This window comes from Aquila chrysaetos, chromosome 9 (genome assembly GCF_900496995.4).
Source record: "Aquila chrysaetos chrysaetos chromosome 9, bAquChr1.4, whole genome shotgun sequence".
Classification (NCBI taxonomy): domain Eukaryota; kingdom Metazoa; phylum Chordata; class Aves; order Accipitriformes; family Accipitridae; genus Aquila; species Aquila chrysaetos.
In genome coordinates this window covers 20,835,141-20,854,613 of record NC_044012.1, presented here as the reverse complement: position 1 = coordinate 20,854,613, position 19,473 = coordinate 20,835,141, and the positions used below count along the sequence as shown (strand labels likewise).

Genomic DNA, 19,473 nt, shown 5'->3' with positions numbered 1-19,473 from the left:
GCGCATCTGCTCTGAAAAGATTGCAAAGAAAAAAACCCTAAATACGTTTTTCTGCTCCAGCGAATGAAACAAGCACGTCTTTAATCACATACTTCTGCAACTAGCTTTTAACAAAGCTGCAGCATTAATATCTTTTCTGTTTATTTTTTGTGGTTGTTTATTTCAAAAGTAGGTTAAAAAAAAATAACAGGACTCTTATCAGACTTTTTGGTTTTAAGGGAGGGGAAAGATATTTTGCTGTTTTCCAAAGTACAAATGAAAAAATATAAATTTAAACAAGAGATGAATAAAATAAGAACAAGAGCCACTGCAGCATCGAGCTGCACAGCAAAAGCCTACCCCCCGACCCACCCAAACGGGCGCTGATTTAACAAGTAGGTCATGGCGCAGCACAACGAAAGGCTGAGGCAGAGCATCCCCAAAGTGCCTGTTTAATGTGCTCCAGTCAAGATTTAATAGCAAAAGCAGCCAGAGCCTGTTAGTATCGGCACGAAAGGCAGAGGGAAAGTTGTGTACCAACTGAAGACTCTTGTTTTGAAGAACCCCTGACCTCCCCATCTCACCATCTCCCAGTCAATTCCTTTAAGCCCCTGTCCCCAGCATCCCAGCTGCTGCGGTTCAGCCCAGCCCGCTTTGATTTGGCAAAATCTAAGATGAGGAAAAAAAGTATTTGAAGGACAAAGCTATTGGAAAAAAGCCTGCAAGTTTGTTGGTTTTTTTTTCCAGGAGAAAATAGGGTCACCTGCCTTCTCTTCTTAAAGAAAGCTTTCAAAGGAAGATCTGAAAATCCCAGAGTATTTCAAGTTTTGCTTCAGTTTAATCCTAACATTTTCCCTTGAACACTGACAACAGCCTCTCAATTTTTATTTTACTTTTCCACAGCAAACCTGGCTAAGTTTTCACTGAGTTCCTAAGCGTGAAAAGGAGAGAAAAACCCTCTGGTGTGGTTTTTCATTGAAAATTGAGAACCATAAATGCATAAACCGATGGGGGTGACCAATGCACAGGGGCTGTTTCCCAACACAGCAATGGGGAAGGGTCCCCCCCACTCTCTCACTCAGACCTGCTGCAGCTCATTAAAACCCTTCTCTGGGAGACCGGGTTTCAGAGAAGCCTTTGTGAATTTTTAATGCCGTGTGCTACTTAGCTTTTGCTGAATCCACATTTTCTCCACGCCATCTCAGGAGCATCCACTGCAGCTATGCGACCTGCAGCAGCAGCAGCGTGCAGCCTTTCCCGGCGTGACCGATAACCTGGGATCAGCCGGATCCCAAGGGGACGGCACACGGGCAGCACAGGGAGATGCTGACAGACCCTGCCACAGACCTCTGTGATGCAAAGCTCCCCGAGCCACCATCCAGGTTTAACCCAGATTCAAGTGATGCACCTGTGGGAACAGAGCAACACTGCTCGTATCGGCATGTCCAAACCCACCAGCACAGCACTGTTTGCAGCCTCTGCAGAGGGAACTGCTGCTCTCTTCCCTTCTTTTCTCTTTAAGGTCTTACGAAGCATGAAGGTGATGGCTGGAGAGCAGATGGGGAAGCGATGGAGGCTGGCATGAGCAACCAGCTGGGAAACCAATGCATTGTGCTGAACGAGGAGGAAAAGGGGAATGCTGGCCACAAAAGTCAAGATACACAACTTGTTTGACATAAGGGTAAAGAGTGAACCACCTTCTGCTTTCAGCAGAATCAAATTAACACAGGAGTGTGACAGCACTGAGGGCCTCCAGCACTTACAGTGATGCTCAAGAGTTTACAAGATAAAACAGACTCGTTCAAGCTTTCTTCTCCTCCCCCAAGCTCTGGTAACAAAATCATCAAAGTACTTTTGTCGTTTAAAAACAAAACAAAACAAGAAACCACAAAATATTCCACCAAAACCCAGCAGCATCTAGATTTCACAAAAGTGCCATCCCAGGAAATGTTATACTGGCTACTCATAGGAAATCCAAATTGCTGACATTTTTTTCCCAAAGCTGGGGAGCCCTGAGGTGGGGAGCACAGTCCCGTTCCGTTCTGCTCGGGACTTGCAACAGGAGTAAAGATAACCAAGCAACCAAGAAAAAAAAATCAGGAGTCATTCTGCACATGGAGATTTCACTGCTGGTTGCCTGGCTTGGCGATAGAGACGCTTGAGGGAGCACTGTATTTCTTTGAAATACTCAACGTTACCAGCTTTAGCTAATGGAATAGAAAATGTTACGTTTAGCCCTTGATGATATCTCCTGTGATGTTCGATCAAACCCTCTTCACGTGGAGGAGATGATTTATTAGCAGAGATTGGATCCATTTGAAGCAATAAGCATGCTGGTGCAGGAGAAGGCTCATCTAAGAGCTTCATCAAAGGAGCAGTTTACAGAGATGTTTTCTGTCTCCAGCACTAACAGCTCACATGTCACTGCCAAACCTGTCATGGAAAAGCTTTTCAGAAAGCAGAGGAACATCATCGTAGCCTTGGAGGAGCACAGCTCTCTCCAGGCTCTCCTTTGCCTGCAGGAAACCCACTAAATTCACTTGCATTTCCAAACTCTTAGCACAAGCTGGATTTCTAGACCGGTTCAATGCACAAAGCTATGGGTGAAGTTAACAGGATTTCTGAGCCACCCCCTGTCCTTAGGGACCTGTTTTCCTCATTGTACACATGTAAGCTTGAAAGGTTTGTGTCTTATTTACATACAAAAAAAAAAAAGAAATAAGAATAATCTGAGATTTAGGAAACAAAACCGTTTTTACAAAAACATTGGTGTTGGTGAGGGTCATGGTGCTGGTCAGACCTCCTGTAACACCTCAAGCAGAAGGAGGTAGCACTGGCCAAGCAGACCACAGGTGCTGCACTGCCCACTTCATCCCAGCAAACCCCGCTGAGCCCATCTGAGGGTGATCTGTGATGCCGTTTCCCTTCAAGGAAACCTTGGCAAACCTCCCAGCAAAGGGCGAGGTCTGGCCCAGGAAGACCAGGGTGCTGCAGTGTTTGGTGCCATGCATCCATAGGAAAACTCTGACTGAGGGCTCAGATGATATGTGGCATGTTGAGATAACACAACATTTGCTGTTTCCTGCTCTTTTCATCCTAATTAAAGAGAAGCTAATTCCAAACCTCATCTGTCTCTCTCATGGAGCACACTGACGTGCTTTTGGCTCAGTGGTTTCCTACCTGCCAAAGTCTGGTGGGATGTTTGTGCTACAGAACAACGTGGCTCCTACCGCAAGATCAGCCTCTATGAATCTGTGCCGAGTCCTGCAATAGCAGTGCTGTGAGAAACATTTAATCCTCATTCCTGTTTTATAAAAGGATCAAAATGTTCAGCATGTTGATAATTCAAAGGTTTAGCAGTCCCAACATCCAAGCGTCAGAGCAAAGAAATACATACTGCAGGCTTAAAACTTAAATACCAAATTTGTAGAAGACGGGAGGTAAAAGGGAAAAAAACCTACTTGTGTTACACTGCAATGGCCCAGTCCTGTTCTGTACTGACTTATGCATATAAGAAAACTGCTTTCATTTATGTTGCCTTGGTTATTCGGTCTTTCACTGTATGAATACATTAGCTCAGTTCAGCATGGGTCTTCAGAAAAAGCACATGGGAAGGAAGTGAGTGGCTCCAGTGACCCACAGTTTAAGGTTCTTGATATTTAAAAAAATTTCCAATCTGTTCTCCCAGCTGATCTTTCCTCTGGCTATAGCCAGCTCCCAGCTGGGTTTTGGGCTGAAGAGCCCGAGCCTTCAGCTGCGGGAGGCTGCAGCTGGGGAGAGCTCGCCCTGCTGGGATGGGGCAGGGACATACCGAGATGCGACCACGGGACACATCACCCCACGGCCCTGGGCTGTTAGCAAGGCAGGGTGTATCTCTGCTGTTAACTGCTGCTTTGGTCTGCAGAGAGGTCCCCCCTGCCAACAGACACCTTCTGCTTCCAACTCCTCTACCCAAAGCCACCCTCAAACTCCCATGAGGTCTCTCTTTTCCCACTGCCCCCTTATTAGCTCTCCTAGAGGAATGAGAAATGGGAATAATGGCAGGTATCCTCCCTCATTTAGGTACTGCAAATCTGTCTTTTTAGGAAACATCTACAGAAATTGTCTCCCCAGGCAATTAGGCAACACCGTACCCTGACGTGAAGGTCATGGCAAACCAGCAAGCACAGTCTCTGATTGCATTTGCTTAACAGGGGTCACTCTCTCCTTGTCTGCTGACCTTTAAAATGTCAGGTTCCTCATTTAGAAAGCAACAACTGGTTTTGAAAAGTTGTAAGTGGCTGTGTCCTGCTCGAGTCACCTTTGCAGATGATGCTTTGCAAGAACATCTCCCACTGCTAAGTTTTCTTTTCCCCCTCATCTCCCCAAGATCTCAGCGTTTATCACTTTGTCTGCTCACAATGCTCATTATATAAGGATTTAATATTACTTACTACGCACAGTCCCACTCTGTAACTTCTTTTCAGTTAATTCTTCCAGTTAAATGCTACAAAACCGTTTTCCCCTCTGGTTTCCAACTTCGGAATTCCTTTTGCAAGATCTAAACCCTGTTGTTTTCCAACAACTAGATTACAGGATGCAGGGGAGAGGAAACAAGGCTGGTTCCTTTCTTTGAAAAATATAAATATTTCATCTTGTTTTTACAGTCTTGTGCAAGTACTTCCCATTATAGTACACACTTTTTTCCCCACTGTTTAACACATACCAAGCATATTAATTGATACCACTATCTCTCCAGCTACAAAAGTATAACAAGACAAATTTGCATGTGGCTATGTTTGCATAGAACCAAGGCCTGAACTCCATAAAGCCAGGGACAGACTCATGTCCCCCATCCCCTACTCCTCGTCTCCAGTTTAAAACCCAGCCAGGCAAGCTGTGCCTTCCCATCACCCAGTTTTCCCAGGCAGAAGCATTTCAAATTCATGCATGGTCCCTTCCTGCCCCTCCATCCTTCCTTTCCTCTTATCCCACCCCACAGGGAAGTCACAAGAGCTGATGAGTGTTGCACATTTGCTACCTAAAGCCGGTGCTGGTGCCAAGGAAGCCAGCAGCACACTGCCAAGGCAGGTCTGCGCCGGCTCCCGCCTGCCAGAAGTGAGGATTGCCCCATTTATCTCCCACAGAGACAAAAGTAATCCCTGTGTGCTCTATTGGGAACAACAAACCACTAAGTGGCATCAGATATTAATTCCTTACAAGTGTGTTGTATTATGGATTAAGAAAGCAGAAAGTGTATTATACTGTGAAGAGCCTATTAATGTAAATAACTGATTTTGGTTAATCTTGAACTATTTGCCAATATTAATTCAACCTTTTTTAGAAACTGGGGAGGCAGGTGTAAGGAAACAAAGCAAGCAACTGATGCTACTACAAAGGCAAGGAAGGAAAACCAGCCTTGCTTAACAGCGTAGCATGTTTGAAAGCCAGCTGGAAAAGTAACATCTCCATGATGAACAGAAAATACTTTGGAAAGGAAAATAAGTCTCAGCATACTTATTTTTATTAGTGGACCAGGTGCAAACCTGTGTTTCGGTGCCAACACAGCAGAGCAATACATAACCGAATCACCATGTGCCTAAAGAATACACAGGCTCTGCAGGGTCCTGGAGTCAATTATTTTGGCTTAAGGAATAGAAATCCCATGTTCACATGCCAAGCACCAGAAGCACCCGAAAGCAACCCACTCTGATCGTTACTGATAGCAGCGCCCCAAAATCTGGCCCCTTTCACAGACGGAGGTTAGGAAGCAATGAGTAACAAGAGGGCTGAAACTACTTGCGTCTGTGCTGTGTCAGGCTGGGTGCCTCAATACCAGTACCTAATTAAGGCAGAAACTTGGCAGCAGGAACCAATCTCAGATCCAAACTCAAAGCCTGGGCTGATTTGTTTCTCGAACCTGAGCCCAGCATGTACCAGCCCTTTCATGTTCTGCTGAGCAGCAGCAGGAGCGCGGCCAGAGCATCTTCCCTCGCAGCTGAGCTCCGGCTGGGACTCGGCCGACACGCAGACAGGTTTCCCCCCTGCACTGAGGCTGCAGCAGGGTCAGAGAAGAGAAATTTCCACTCTAAAAATAATTTTTAATTATTTCCACCTGTTAAACTTTCTGAAAGCACTGCAAGCTTTTTCCAGAGCAAGACACTACCTTCCCACAGTGCAGACAACCAAGCATGAAACCAAGGACACTCGGGCTCCAGCATCTCATGTCTGTGAACATCCATTTTCACATATCCTCCCAGGAAAAAATTTACCTATTCCTGTCTCCCAGATTGTACTTGCTGGGAGTTACATTGTTTAAGCTTCAGACATTTCTTTCCCCACTGCAAGTCAGTAAGATACTTATTCCTCTCTCTCCAACGTATATTATCTGGTAACCCATGGATTTTAAAAGAGTGAGAAAGATGATAGGAAGAAAAAGATACACATGATTTATAGCTGTTCCTGGCCAATTGCCTGAACACAGGCTGCCAGAACATATTTTCTCACAGTTGTCTGGCAAAAATTGCTAGCGAATTATAAGGATTACTTGCAGCAGTGTATTTGTTCTGGATTCAATTTTTGCCTTATTTAATTTTAACAGCTATAATAAACCATCTTCAATAAATACAGCTGATCTGCAGAAGATAACTAATTAAAAGCGATGCCAGAGCCCAGTGCTGCCCCTTGCTCCCACACTGCCGAGAGTGGAGGATGGCATGCAAGCACTGGGGCAGGAGGCAAAAGCTGTGATTTTCCTCCATGCAGGATCTGCTCCACTGCCCCTGAGAGAACTTCCCAGGGATTAAACTGAAAGGCAAACATAGGCAAGTCCTGCTACCAAGAGACAAAAGCAGCGATGGAAGATGTAAGTACGATTTAGGTGGGGAGGCAAGAGAAAAAATGCAAGCTGGGGGTCACACAAGATGCCTGTGGTGGCGGCAAAGGCATTTTAAGGAGTTCCTACGCGTTGGTCACCTCCATCTGGGTGTGTATTGCCACTGCCACACTACACCTTGTATTATGAATGACTGACACCAACAGCACACACAAACCATATCGCTGATCCAGTTTAAAACAAGTTAAAACATGCAGGCTGTAACACCGCTCCACCAAAGGCAGCATCATGCATAAGTGCTTCCAAGGGAAATTCATTTAACACTAACAAGCTTTGCATAAAGTCATCTCACAGCCACCTTGTGCCTTTAAGTGCAGTTTGGGAAACACTTGCAGCGGTGACACCCTCCCACCATGGCAGCAGGACAAAACCAAGCCTTTTTAAATTTCAATTATGGCAAAGGGGCTCAGATTTTGCAAGGACAATCTCAGGGCAGGCAGGTGTAGAGTGCACCGTGGACTCCAGTGCCTGGCGAGGTCCTCACTGCCCTGTATGACGACCCACTGTTAAGGGACACATATGGGCAGCAAGGATGGTAATACAGAGCTGGGAGGAGCAGCTAAGACCCTTCAGACTAATACCAAGCAGTGAAACTACATATCACAAGGATTTAAGATCCTCAAACCAGAGCTACACCCAGCTTTGACGCACAAGAAAGCAGCAAGTTGTCTGTCCCGCATGAGAGATGAGCTGCCGAAGGAGAGCTACGCAAGGTGCTCGGAGCCTACCACACTTTGTAGGGTTCAATTCCCAACACTCAAAATGCCAATGTCCACCCTGGGAACTTGTCCCTGCACCCAAGCCATGTCCCATGGTCACTGCTACGCATCAGCTGAGTCCCAAAGCCTGCAGTCAGTTGCACCTGTTTAGCCCGCCAGGAAACTACAGCAAGCCAAGTTGCAAAAGTCCTTTCCAAGCACGTTAAAATTTCACCTTGGCCAAAAAACAACATGAAGAATTTAGCAGGAGGAATATTGATTTGCTGGATTTACTTTGAAAAGCTTCCCGGGTACAGCAACATGAGATATTAATGAGACAGATCAAAAAGCACCCTAGGTGTTAAGCCCTCAACGTCCATCAGTTCTCTGGCTTGCCATTATAGCCAGAGCCTTCCCTTTGCCTCATGCTGCCTTTTCCACACAGAAAAGACCTTCTTGTAGATACCCTCCTCTCCTGAAACCAGAGCACAGCATTACGGTAAGGTTGGGCCAATGCACATAGTGACAACTCCACGAGGTCACAGCTTTGCTGCGATGGGGGAAGCTCCCCCCTGCCCAAACCTGCGCTGTTTGTGTTCCCATCGGCAGGTATCGGATGCGCCTGGTGCAGCCACATCTCAGCAGACTCATGAAGCACTCAACCTCTCGAGGATGCCCTGCTATTTTGGCTTTCTCTGCCCTTCGACAGTTGCTACCTGCTGACGCAAGCGCTGCGGGTGAGCCAGACCACAGGGACATTCCCCGCACCTGACCCGGACAAGAAGCCTGGAGTGGGTTTGGGGTTTCTGCCATGAACTCAGAGCGGAGAGACATCAGGGTGGTTTTGCACAAAGACTGACCCATCGGCAAGGAAAATACATGAATATGTTTCAACTGAAACGGCCTTCAGGACGGCTACAGCCATGGCTCTCTGGGCCAGCTGGCAGCACCCAGCAATTTCCATGCTCCAGAAAAGCCAGGGCAAGAACCACCACTTTAAAGGCACTACCAATAAAGCTCACGTTCTTTGGCCAGGGATCGCCAGCAGGTAGTAGCTCTGTAAATGTTTCATAGTGCCCTTTGCTGGCTGTCATCATGCCACGTAGACACATTTGCTGCATAGCCCCCAATTAAATCTCTCAACTTTGGCTCCAGAAAGAAATGTCTTTAAAAATCCTCTTAGCTAATTGAATGGCTTTTCAAAGTCTCCTTGGGAAACCACGATCCCTTATTCCCACCCTCCACAACTTGCAACAAGGCCATTAAATATGTTACAATAATATATCCCCTTCGCTCCTGTCCAGCCTGAAGTCTCTAATGAGGTTTGCAGAAGAAAACCCACATCTCCCAACCCACAGAGAAAAGAAGAAAATAAACCCTGTCAACCCTGTCTTCTTTGGGTTACGTTGTACGTCAAACCTTAACTGGTGCACTTCAAAGCAAAGCGGGAGTGCTTGGAAACACTGCCCTCCAGATCAAACATTCAGCCTCAAATTGCTGGGCTAAAGCAATAACGCTGCTCGATGTCCCCTCCCCGCGTCTCTTGGGGACAGCTGAGCACTGATGTTTGTCTCCAACTCTCTGTATTAAAGGAATTGAAAGGAGGAGCCAAGCAAGAGAACAGATACAGCAGAAAAAGAGCATTGCCTGTAGAAATGCTCAGGCTCCATCACACACACAAAACCCACCTTAAAGGCTGAACACAGCTACTCTGCCCTACTTCCCAGTGCAACACAATTGCATTAATGACTCAGAGCCCAAACACGGACACCTCTTTGCTCTGCCAGATCAGCATTTGCTAAGCACAGGGAGCAATGTTTCCTGAGGGTGAGAGGTTTGATGAATGGCAGGAGAATGCTTGTGGGCAGGCAGGTCTCAGACCACCCTGAATGTCTAACAGGGATAAACACAGGCAGCAAGAAGGTTCGATTGATGGGTCAGGGTGGAAATGCAGGCATGGGGCAGACTGGTAGGTGGTTTCCAATGCAAAAGCTTTGATCTAGCCTGCTTGTCCATGTCTGACCCCTCTTAGCGAGGTCCAGCAGAGAGCAGAGGTCAGCGATGGCCCAAGGGCTGATACTTCTGTCCAGACAGCGGTCATAGGAAGACAACCCTTCAGGTCAGCATCACCATGAGTTTTTGATGGACTGACGTATGGCCTAATAAGAAAGCATGAAGGTATGAAAGCCCATGTGTTTAGGCATCTGACTGTCTTTGAGGTTCAAACCCATTTATTGTCAACACAAAAACATCAGAAAGCCTGGAAGGTTACAGCAGTTATTGATTCTTACCGCGGGTTTCGCTCGGCAGCTGAATTTTTGAGAGAGAGTGGAGAGAAAGGCTCAGCAGCCACGAGAAGGGAAGGTGCTGGGCAGAGAGGGCAGCCAGGAGCTGCCAGCACAGCCCTGGGGTGGACCAACATGCAAATATCCTTTACAGTCACAAGGCAGCAAGTACCGCAGGTTGGTAAGCACGCCTGAGGAAGGCCAAATATTAGGTGACGCTGTTTTTTAAATTTTTTCTTTAAGTCTGGCTTGATATTCTAGCTGCAGGTTTTACAGCAAAAGGGCGAGGACACAGGTGATGGCCACCAACACTGCAACGATTTGTACCTTGAATAATGAGGAAAGGGCATTCTGCAAGATACCAGTCAGGCACCTGAGCTATCAGATATCAACTGAAGTGTCAGCAAGCCAGCTGCATAGAAGCCAAGTGCTCTGTTTAAACAGAGCAACTTTCCCAGCTGTGGATAACCCACCAGTCCCATTCCCTGCACACCACCATGCGCCAGTCACACTCGGACCAATAGTGCCTCCATGGCCTGCCACCCATGAAGGCTTTCATGGTACCCTCTATTTTGGCAGCCTGCTCTCTCAGCCGGGAAAAGCTTTAGGAAGAGGACAGGAATAACAATTTTAGAGAGTGATGGGCCATAAATTGCTGCTGTGCAGAAATAGGTGGGATATGGGCATTTCTGTTGTGGAAATTAAAGCTCATGTGCTGGCCACATCATTGGAATGAGTTCATGGGGGAGTTTCTGGGCTGGATTCAAACCTTGCCCAGCTCAAACCTTCTTTGGCTTAAGTCTTGCACTAGGCAAACCACCCATGGGCCCAGATTAAAACTGGACCGCTACATAACTGTCAGCCTGTAGCACATGAGGATGCAGCTGTTAATGAAGTCCTAACCCTATGCACCCAATTCAAGGTCTACTCTGCAGAATTAAGGTGGTCCAGCCAAAAAAAGTATAAAAATACCCCTTGATTCTAACATGCATTTGCTAACAAGAAGTGACATGAGAAGAAAAACAGGTCCTAAAAACTCTCAGCTCTTCAATTCTGCTGCATATAGTGTGCAGCAGATACCTTCATATCTTTGTCGAAAGAAAAAGCAGCCCTGAAAGGGCACAAGCAGCTGAGAAGTGCCCTTTCAAGCCAGTCAGTGATGAAAATCAAATTCTAAGTTCATAGGTCTAAAGGGTGGACAGAAGTTCTGGACATGTCTAGTGACAGCCTGTAAAGCATGGCCAGCAACCACCTTTCACATTTTCTACATTATCTCAAAATTCATCATCTGTTGATAGGTTTGTTTATTATTTTGGGAACAGCATGTCCCGATTTAAACAGATGTCATCTCTTCAAAACCACGTGCTGTGAACTTTGCAAGGACGTGGCAGGATAACTGAACATACAATAGAGGGAGCTAGGAAATGATACAGGAGTCCAAATAACTGAAAACATGTTCAAACTTTCTCCTTGTAAATAAAGGTCATTACACAGTTTTATAAGGTACTCTTTGATTGTCACATGGAATGTAGACTACCTAAATGCAAATCTTTTTTTCTTTATTTTTTTAGAAGAGATAAATACATTTAGACTGGTCATCTGCTCATGGAAGAACCTACCAGATTTATCCATACATAGAAAACCCGATTCATCACTGCATTTTTCCACTTATACGTGGGTGGCTGCTAATACTGTTTTTGTTATGCAAGTATTATAAATATCCTCACTTAGAACTAATGATTTAATTTGGACACACCAGCGGGATATGAATAGCTCAAGGTTTTCCCTGTGCTTGAGGAGCAGTAGCCATGCAGAAGGTAATTACCCAGGTCTAGAAGATAAGTGGTTTTGATAAGTGGTAGCCCATTACGGCAGCGACTGCGCGGCTCCTGGGAGCTCACAGTAAAAGCACAATTTCAAAATAGGTGCACAGTTGTGGCTGTGGAAGGAAGAGCTGTGTGTGCAACAGGTGGCTTATTAGGTGTTTGGGATTTTTTTAATCTGATATATAACATGGAGGTATCATGGTCCTAGCCTGGCATCTTTCTAAGATCTGACAAAAGCACCCACAACTACGATGTCTTCATTTTTCTTCCATGATGCTTTGGGTGCCATATTTTTGAAGTCCCAGCTGCTTACCACCATTCAAGTCCTGTCCAAGCATATTTTCCAAAAGGGCCTCAAATTGATGGGGGAAGGTAGGCAGATAAGTACTTCGAATCTTAAAACCACCTTGTGGACAATTACCATGCCAAATTCCAATCAAGTAGTTTTCTAAAAATGTTTCAATAAATTAAGGTGGTAGTTAATAACAGATGCCTGCTATTTTTAATCTCAGAACAACTCCAAAAGGTTTTTGCCCAGCAATCAGATGCCATTAAAAAAAAAAAAAAAAAAAAAAAAAAAAAGACGGGCCCAGGCAGGGTGAGCAAGCTGAACGGTGACAGCTTCTTAGGTTTCCAAAATAAGGAAAGGACTAAAGTACAACCACCGCCACGGACAGGACACCAAGCAAGCAATACATGACATTTAGCACATGTTGCAATAGCAATGCTGTTCTCAGGCTGTAATCCCATTTTCCTGACCCAGAAGTGACTCCTCTAACCTGCAGCCCTGAAGACAAGGAGCCCACGAGGACATAAAGCATTGAAAGTGAACAGTAAAAAACAGGGTCTTGAGATCACCTGCTCACCAGTGCCAGTTTTCTGCTTCTCTCTCTCTCCTGCATTTCCCTGTGCTCCCACATTGCCAGAACTGAAGAGGTGTTTTCACCCCTTTTTGCCCCAACTTCTGTATCAATGACTCGAGCTCAGTGAGGGACACTCTCAGAGTGAAAGGGGGAAAACAACACATTTACACAGTAGTCTGGGTCCAGTTGCTGTGAATTTGGGCCCTAAGCACATCCACAGACAAACACTCCTTTGTTCCTGTTCGGGGCTCACTAGAGGTGATCAAAATCATTTCTCCAAGTGGGGGCTGGAGAGTGTGGGTGAGACTTTGAGAGCTATTACCATTAACAGTCCTGCACATTTCCCAGACCCCCAAAGTCCTTACTCAGAGGAACAGTATCTGCCTACAAACAAGACACAGAGGACAGACACAGAGAACTTGGGAAGGGCTGGAAATCACCCTGAGCTTCACCCACACGCTCTTTTGTAGACCCACCACACCAGGACTCATTCAGCCCTCTCCCTCTGCTGAGGGTTCAGGGCTTTCCCTGCTCTCCCACCACCATCTCTTAATCAAGAAACCTAATCCATGGAAGAACCTCAGGCTCTTCGTTTGCATAGTGGTGATTAACAAGACCAATTTCTACTTAGGCAACACTCATGACATGCCTCAGTTCTTTAATGTATCAAGCAGCGTTAGATTAATGGCTGGACTCAATGACCTTAAAGGTCTTTTCCAACATAAATGATTCTATGATAAGCTGGGGCTGAGAGATGCCCCTGAAGCTTTTTCTTTACTTGGTTTTCTTTTTCTGTCTTTTTCCAGCTTTTGAAGCTTGTGGGCTCCACAGACCAAGGGGACAGCAGTGATACAGGGCATTACAGCCACAAAGCCATCAAGCAGAGCAGCACTGCTGGTTTATACGTAAGAGGAGGAGCTTGGTCTACTTCCAAGCGCACAACCTCACTGCCAGCAAACCAGGCTCCTTAGCCAGTTTGTTATGATGCTCATGTCCAAAGACATTTATGTTCCTTGCTTGTCAGCAGCTCTATACGTGCCCCCATCGTTTGCAGTGCAATTTGCTAGGAAGCTTGCAACACTGGATATGCAGACTTTTACTTACAAAGAATAACAGCATAAATCTCCTTTAATGAGCTCCTAAGTGACTAACAGATATCTTGTGTGCAGCTATTTAAAGGACAAGCCCTACTGGGATAGGAATGGGCACAACTCCATTGCCCTTCATGGCTCTTAACCAAGAAACCCTTTCCTATTCCTGCTGCATTCATGCTTCCTTTTTTCCTTTATTAGCTCTGCTACGTCCTCTACAGGCCTTCAGCTGACCACGCAGATCAACTAAAACCCAAAAACTCCTCTCAGCATTTGCCCTCCAGATCTCTACATTAAATTTATAAATTAAATTAGTTTAATCCATTTTCACACTTCATTGTATTTCATTTTTGATAACAGCAGAAGCCATCTAAGACAGCATGTGTTGAATGGCTTCGTTCCCATCCACATCTTCCCTAGATATGATAAATTCAAGGAAGAAGCACAACGGTTTGGGCCAGCTCTTGGTGCAGAAGTCACAAAGACAGCAGCAATAGGAAGGTGCCAAGAACCATGATACTAATTCATCCCTAGTCATTGTCAAGTACAATACTGCACCACCACTAGCTCCTCCTGCCGTTTTCTGTAGGTGCTTTATAACCATATACAGAATGTTTGGCACATTTTCTTTTGCAACTCTCCTCTTCCATGGCAGACATCCAGAGGAATCACCTAACCCCCAGTGCCCAGCAAGCCAGCCCCATGGATGAGACAGACCAAAGGCCATTTCCATCAATGACATCTAGTAATTATGGCAAAAACTCCAAACTAAACTACTTAGTTACACTCAAGGTATGGGAGTTGGGTAGTTGCAGTGACTGGAGATTTCAAGATAATAAAAACTCCAAGTTTTGGGAAGCAACATTTCTATAATGAATTGTTAGCAATTAGGCTGTTCTGTCAAAATATCCGTCTTAATCTTTCAAAGAGAATCCTGGGCTATTTAACTTATAATTGATTAACAGCTTTCTAATGAGAGGATTAAAGTACACAGTAGATAACTCAGATGATTGACAGCTCTGCTTCACCAGCCTAAAACAAGATGCCTCCGTTTTCCTACCACATGCCAATTAAACAATTAAGTATTGTTTACTGGGACTGGGAGGATTACAAGACAGTAGGTGGATTTATTAGCAGAGAAAGGAAAAACAGCCCTACACAGAAGAAAAAGATTATTTTGAATGACTAACAGCCATGCTCCTTCAAAGCATGACTAGAGTTAGCTGAATTATTCACTGTCAGAAGGTTACGCCCCAGCCCTTCTCCCTTTTTTCAGACCATTTGCCAGTTTATCCAGATATCTCCAATGTGCTCATCATTTCAAGGTGTGCTATCCAGACCATTTGCTGAGTTTATCGTGTAGATAGATGTAAGTCCAGCTGCTTGATCTTATCGATGGGGAAAAGGTTGGGGACTTAACTCACATTAGAGGCAGAATCTCACTTCACTGGGGCAGGAGACCAACATGTCTTTTAACGAGCAAGAGCTGCTTCATTAACAGTCTTTTAGTACATGCAGGCACTGAATCAAATCACCTTAATACAAGTACCTGAACATGGCAGGGACAGTAATGTGTTTTAGCACCTTGCACCAAGAACATCCAATTTTACATGCATTAACAATTTATGCCAAGGAGCTTTGGAAGGAAGGGAAGGAGGGAGAGGCTCTTAAATTCACATGATCAGGCTCCATAGTTACCGTGTCTGAACAAGCCGTGTTGCTTTAACACAATACATTCCAGTTTTACCAGAGGCAGGGGGGGAACAAAGTTTAAAAAAAAAAAAATTAAGATGCTGAAAAGATTTCCAAATTTAGGACCTCTTGACTGTAGGAAGCTGCACATTAAATGAGACAATTCCTTAAGCTTACAATCACTCCTTTGCTTTTTAGGTGACACTTCAATCATCTGACCTCTGGATGACAAAAGTTACATGAGATGCTCTAGTTAAACTAGATGGCAGGTGCTCAACTTTTCTTCAGATTTCCCCCCCTATTTCCATAGAGCTCCCACACAGGTCTGTAAGAGTGGCTTTAGCACAGCTGAGGAAAGCAAGAGTTGCCAGTTTGGGTAAAGCTGCCAGCACTCCCTGCCCTGGGAGCTCGCTCCCCCAGTATGTCACCAGCACACAGCACTGGATAATGATTCGTCTCAGCTGGTTAATTAAAAAGAGCAAAGTCCCTGCCGGACAAGAACTTCTGCAGGTGTGGAGACAGCAGAAGCATCTTAACAGAGTAAAATATTTTGGGAACCTGTGAGCTTGTGTTTTCAGCAGCCTGTCCAGGGCTCGGGGCACCTTCCTGGGATTCTGACAAAAATTGAGAAGTGCAAGATTTTCATTTTTCAGCGGAGGGCTGTGTACGGCACACAGGCCACCTGCGGTGAGACATGCAAGCGGCAGGCTGATGCTTCTACTGTTCCTTGGGGCTGTACCAGGTAAAGCCATCAAGAGACTGAATTTCAACAAATCCATAAATTAAAGGCCAGTATGTCAAACACAAAATTGTGAAAAAAGAGAACCCTAGGGATATTAAACACAAAGATACCACCTCTGTCTTTGGAAACCTCTGAGCCACAGCTTGGGGGGAAGGCTGTACCGAGGGAAATATTATTGCACGTCCCCTGCAGCAGCTGCTGTGAGCCGCAGGGGGCTGGAGGGGCGGCCAGGGGAAGCCGTACCCCCAGAAGGCTGCGGAGGAACATACTGAGCTAGTTATGAAGAGCAGCAAATACGAATGGCTGGTGAAGCTGGCCACCACGACTGGCAGATGTCTCAAGAAAAAAGCAACAACTGGAAGAGTATAGGGAAAACCATTGCAGGACATACAGTCCTTCAGAAGACAGCCCCAAGATCACAGGGACAACCCTACCCAGTGGGACTGGAAAGCAGCCACGCTGAGATTGACACCTGCTCGGTCACCTCATCTTGCAGGAACCAACATGGGGATAGAGCTGCCACTTAACTCCAGACTACTTTGTGACAGCCTGTCATCCAGGTCATAAAAAGCAAAAGGCAGCATCCTGTTTGCCTGGCAGTATTAGTCCCATGGAGAGCACCGCATTGTGTTGTCCCAACAATGTAGTTGTAGGTCACTTGCATTGCAAGTAATGAGAGTGGAACCAGAGATGGAGACAACTCTTTCTTCAGAGAACATTTGGCCTTTATTAACAGAGCCAGCTGTCCCCCCCTGCAGTGCCCATCCAGGGTTAGAAAGAGGCAGGACAAATTTCAGAAGAGCAATTGCAGCCAGCAGCCTCGCCAGGGCTGGGGGGCACACACTTTTCTGCCTATGCCCAGAAGCGTTGGTCTCCTCAACCCCCTGCAAGCCTAGAGCTCTGACCTGCTGCACCCTGGCCATGACAGCTCTCACCCTTAGCAGTTCAAATTCTTGCCCAGCACCATCTTTGACAACGGACCACCAATTTCACCACCAGATGTCGGGGTAAGGCTTGCCCTGCTGGTGCCCATTCATACCAGCACAAGCTGACTATGGGTCCTGACAAGTCAGCCCATCACCTTTACACTCACTGCATTAACAGCTACCGAGTGGCAGACATATCACTGGCAATCCACACTCATTTTAACACTTTGTGACCCAGACAAGAAGAGCTCCAGTTCTTCTGATCCATGCAAGCATCCCTGCTTGAGTTTTAATTGGGATATTACGGGTTAACATGGAATAAAGATGTTCAGACAAACAGCATCCAGGGGAATACCTCCAAAGGGGTGAACACCTTTTCATGTCTGCACAGCAAGGCCAACCAAAAAGACTACTTGTCTATGAGCAATGCTCCCCATGGGCATTACGTTACAGACCACCTGGCCCCCAGGAGAGTACGTCTGCTGGGCAGGACAGCAGCTCCATGGAGAGGAGTTTGGGTGCCCAGGGTGACTGATGGACACCCCAAAGTCAGCTCGGGGGTATTAATCTGCTTCTTTGCTCAAACCCAAACTCCCACTGGTCGGTTGAGCAGGACAAGAAAATGCTTCTAAGTGGCACGCTGTACCTGAGCTGCTTGCTGTCTTCCTGCCCACGTGCAGCGGAGTGATCCTGCCCGTTATCCGCATGGATCACTTGCTCAAGCCTTACAAAGGGAAGGAACGTCCAGGGAGAAAGCCACAGAGGAGCTGGGTAGATTTTTTCCAGGGTGAGGGGCAGAGGTAAAAACAACAGGTTTGCTCTTGCTGATGGGAACACCTCATTTGGCCTTTACCTGTTACTCATGCTAAAACACTGAGGGAGTGTTTGCCCGTCATTAGTAACAGAGTATAAAGGTTGCAAAAACAGGAGATCTGGATGGGTTTCAACAACAAGAGAACTGGTCAGCAAAAGCCACCAGCTTTCCAAAGGTATGTCTGTCTTCTCAGAGACCCATCACCAGCGCAGACCAAGCAGGTCCAAAGCTTCATCATTTCCCCAAGTTTTCACCCACGCCACAAGACACAGATTCATGGCTTGCCACTGGCACCTACCAAATACACCAAGAGAGATGTCCCTGTGGCAAGAGCCGTACTGAAATTTAACGCCCACAACCTCGTGACGTGGTAAAACCACCAAAATGACAGCTTTGCCTTCTTGGCTGGGTTGGAAAGACATGTCTGGCCCTGGCAGGCAGCAGCTCCTTCCACTGTGCTACAGCGAGCTGGGAATACCAAAACTTCAAGAGCAACTTCTGAGCTGCTCCACTCACCCATCCTAGAAAAGCCTTAATATTGGCACAACAGCCAAGACAAGATTTTGTACTTCAAGTTCTAATTCTTCAGCCCCATCGCAGCTGCTATAAATTTAATCAAGACTAAAACAAAAGCACAGCATCATTTGGCAGAGCTCAAAAAGCAGTCACTGGAAATAACTACATCAAGGCCAGTACGTTAAAGTGCATCCTTTCAAGCTTTGTTCAGCGGAGTAACATTTGGTATTGAGAAGAAAAGTCACTGCTTTTGATTTCAGCTGCCCTATGCAGAGGCTGTCCTGGAAACTGGAAGGAGGCTGTGGCAGAAGGGAGGTTAAACATGGGTTTAGCAAGGAACAGTTTCACAGGTCAAAGTTTGGAGTGGCAATTTCAACTTCAAACTGAGATGGGAATAACTAAGCACAGATTTTAGCTCAGTATCTGCATGCAACAAAGACATTGAGAGTTGTAGTCCAAAAACCTCATCAGGCTTCTCCTGATGGAGAGCAAGTGGCAGGTAAACCACAAGTTGGCAACCCTGGCACTCAGCTCCATGGGGCAGGCACACCAGCCAGCAGAAAGCAAGCAGGCAGCATCTCTCAGAGGCAGCATCTAATATTTCATCAGACAAAACCTCCAGGTCTCCAATTATGCAACAATTAAGTGCTCAGGAGGCTGTAAAGTGTGACAGTCTGGGTGTCAAGAGCACAAATTCATTTTTCCCTGTAAGCAGCATTTGGGGTGCTCTCCCCCTACACCAGCAACATCCCCCCCAGCATTCCCCTTCCATCACACAACTGCTCAGCTTACCCAAGCAACAAATTTCAATGTCTTATTACTGTATCAGTTGTTTTAACCAAATACCCACATTAACAGGGCATTTGCTGCTTATATGCCAGCCAGCTCACAGCATCCTTCACTGCGTTACCTAAGGGGCAGTGAATGTATGTATCTACAAGCTCTTGCAGAAATCAGGTATCTCTCTTTCAAATCTGGTAGGGAAAAACTGAACACTCCCCTATGCTCCTCTGCACAACCCTCCCACATGCCCCTCTGCAAACACACACAGTTTTGGCGCATATTTAATTGCGTTCTTGTACAACAGGGAAAGAACAGAGACTAGCTGTTGGGATTTTAGCTAGCAGCTAAAATTAAATTTCTTTTCAGGGTGGAGAGAGATCCTGG

At 46.0% G+C, this 19,473-nt stretch overlaps 1 protein-coding gene across 1 annotated transcript in view; it reads right to left on the bottom strand.

The window, feature by feature from the left end:
• NECAB2 (N-terminal EF-hand calcium binding protein 2) overlaps positions 1 to 19,473 on the bottom strand; it is an 86,983-nt gene that overhangs the window by 57,436 nt on the left and 10,074 nt on the right. The gene's annotated exons all lie outside the window — the stretch shown is intronic.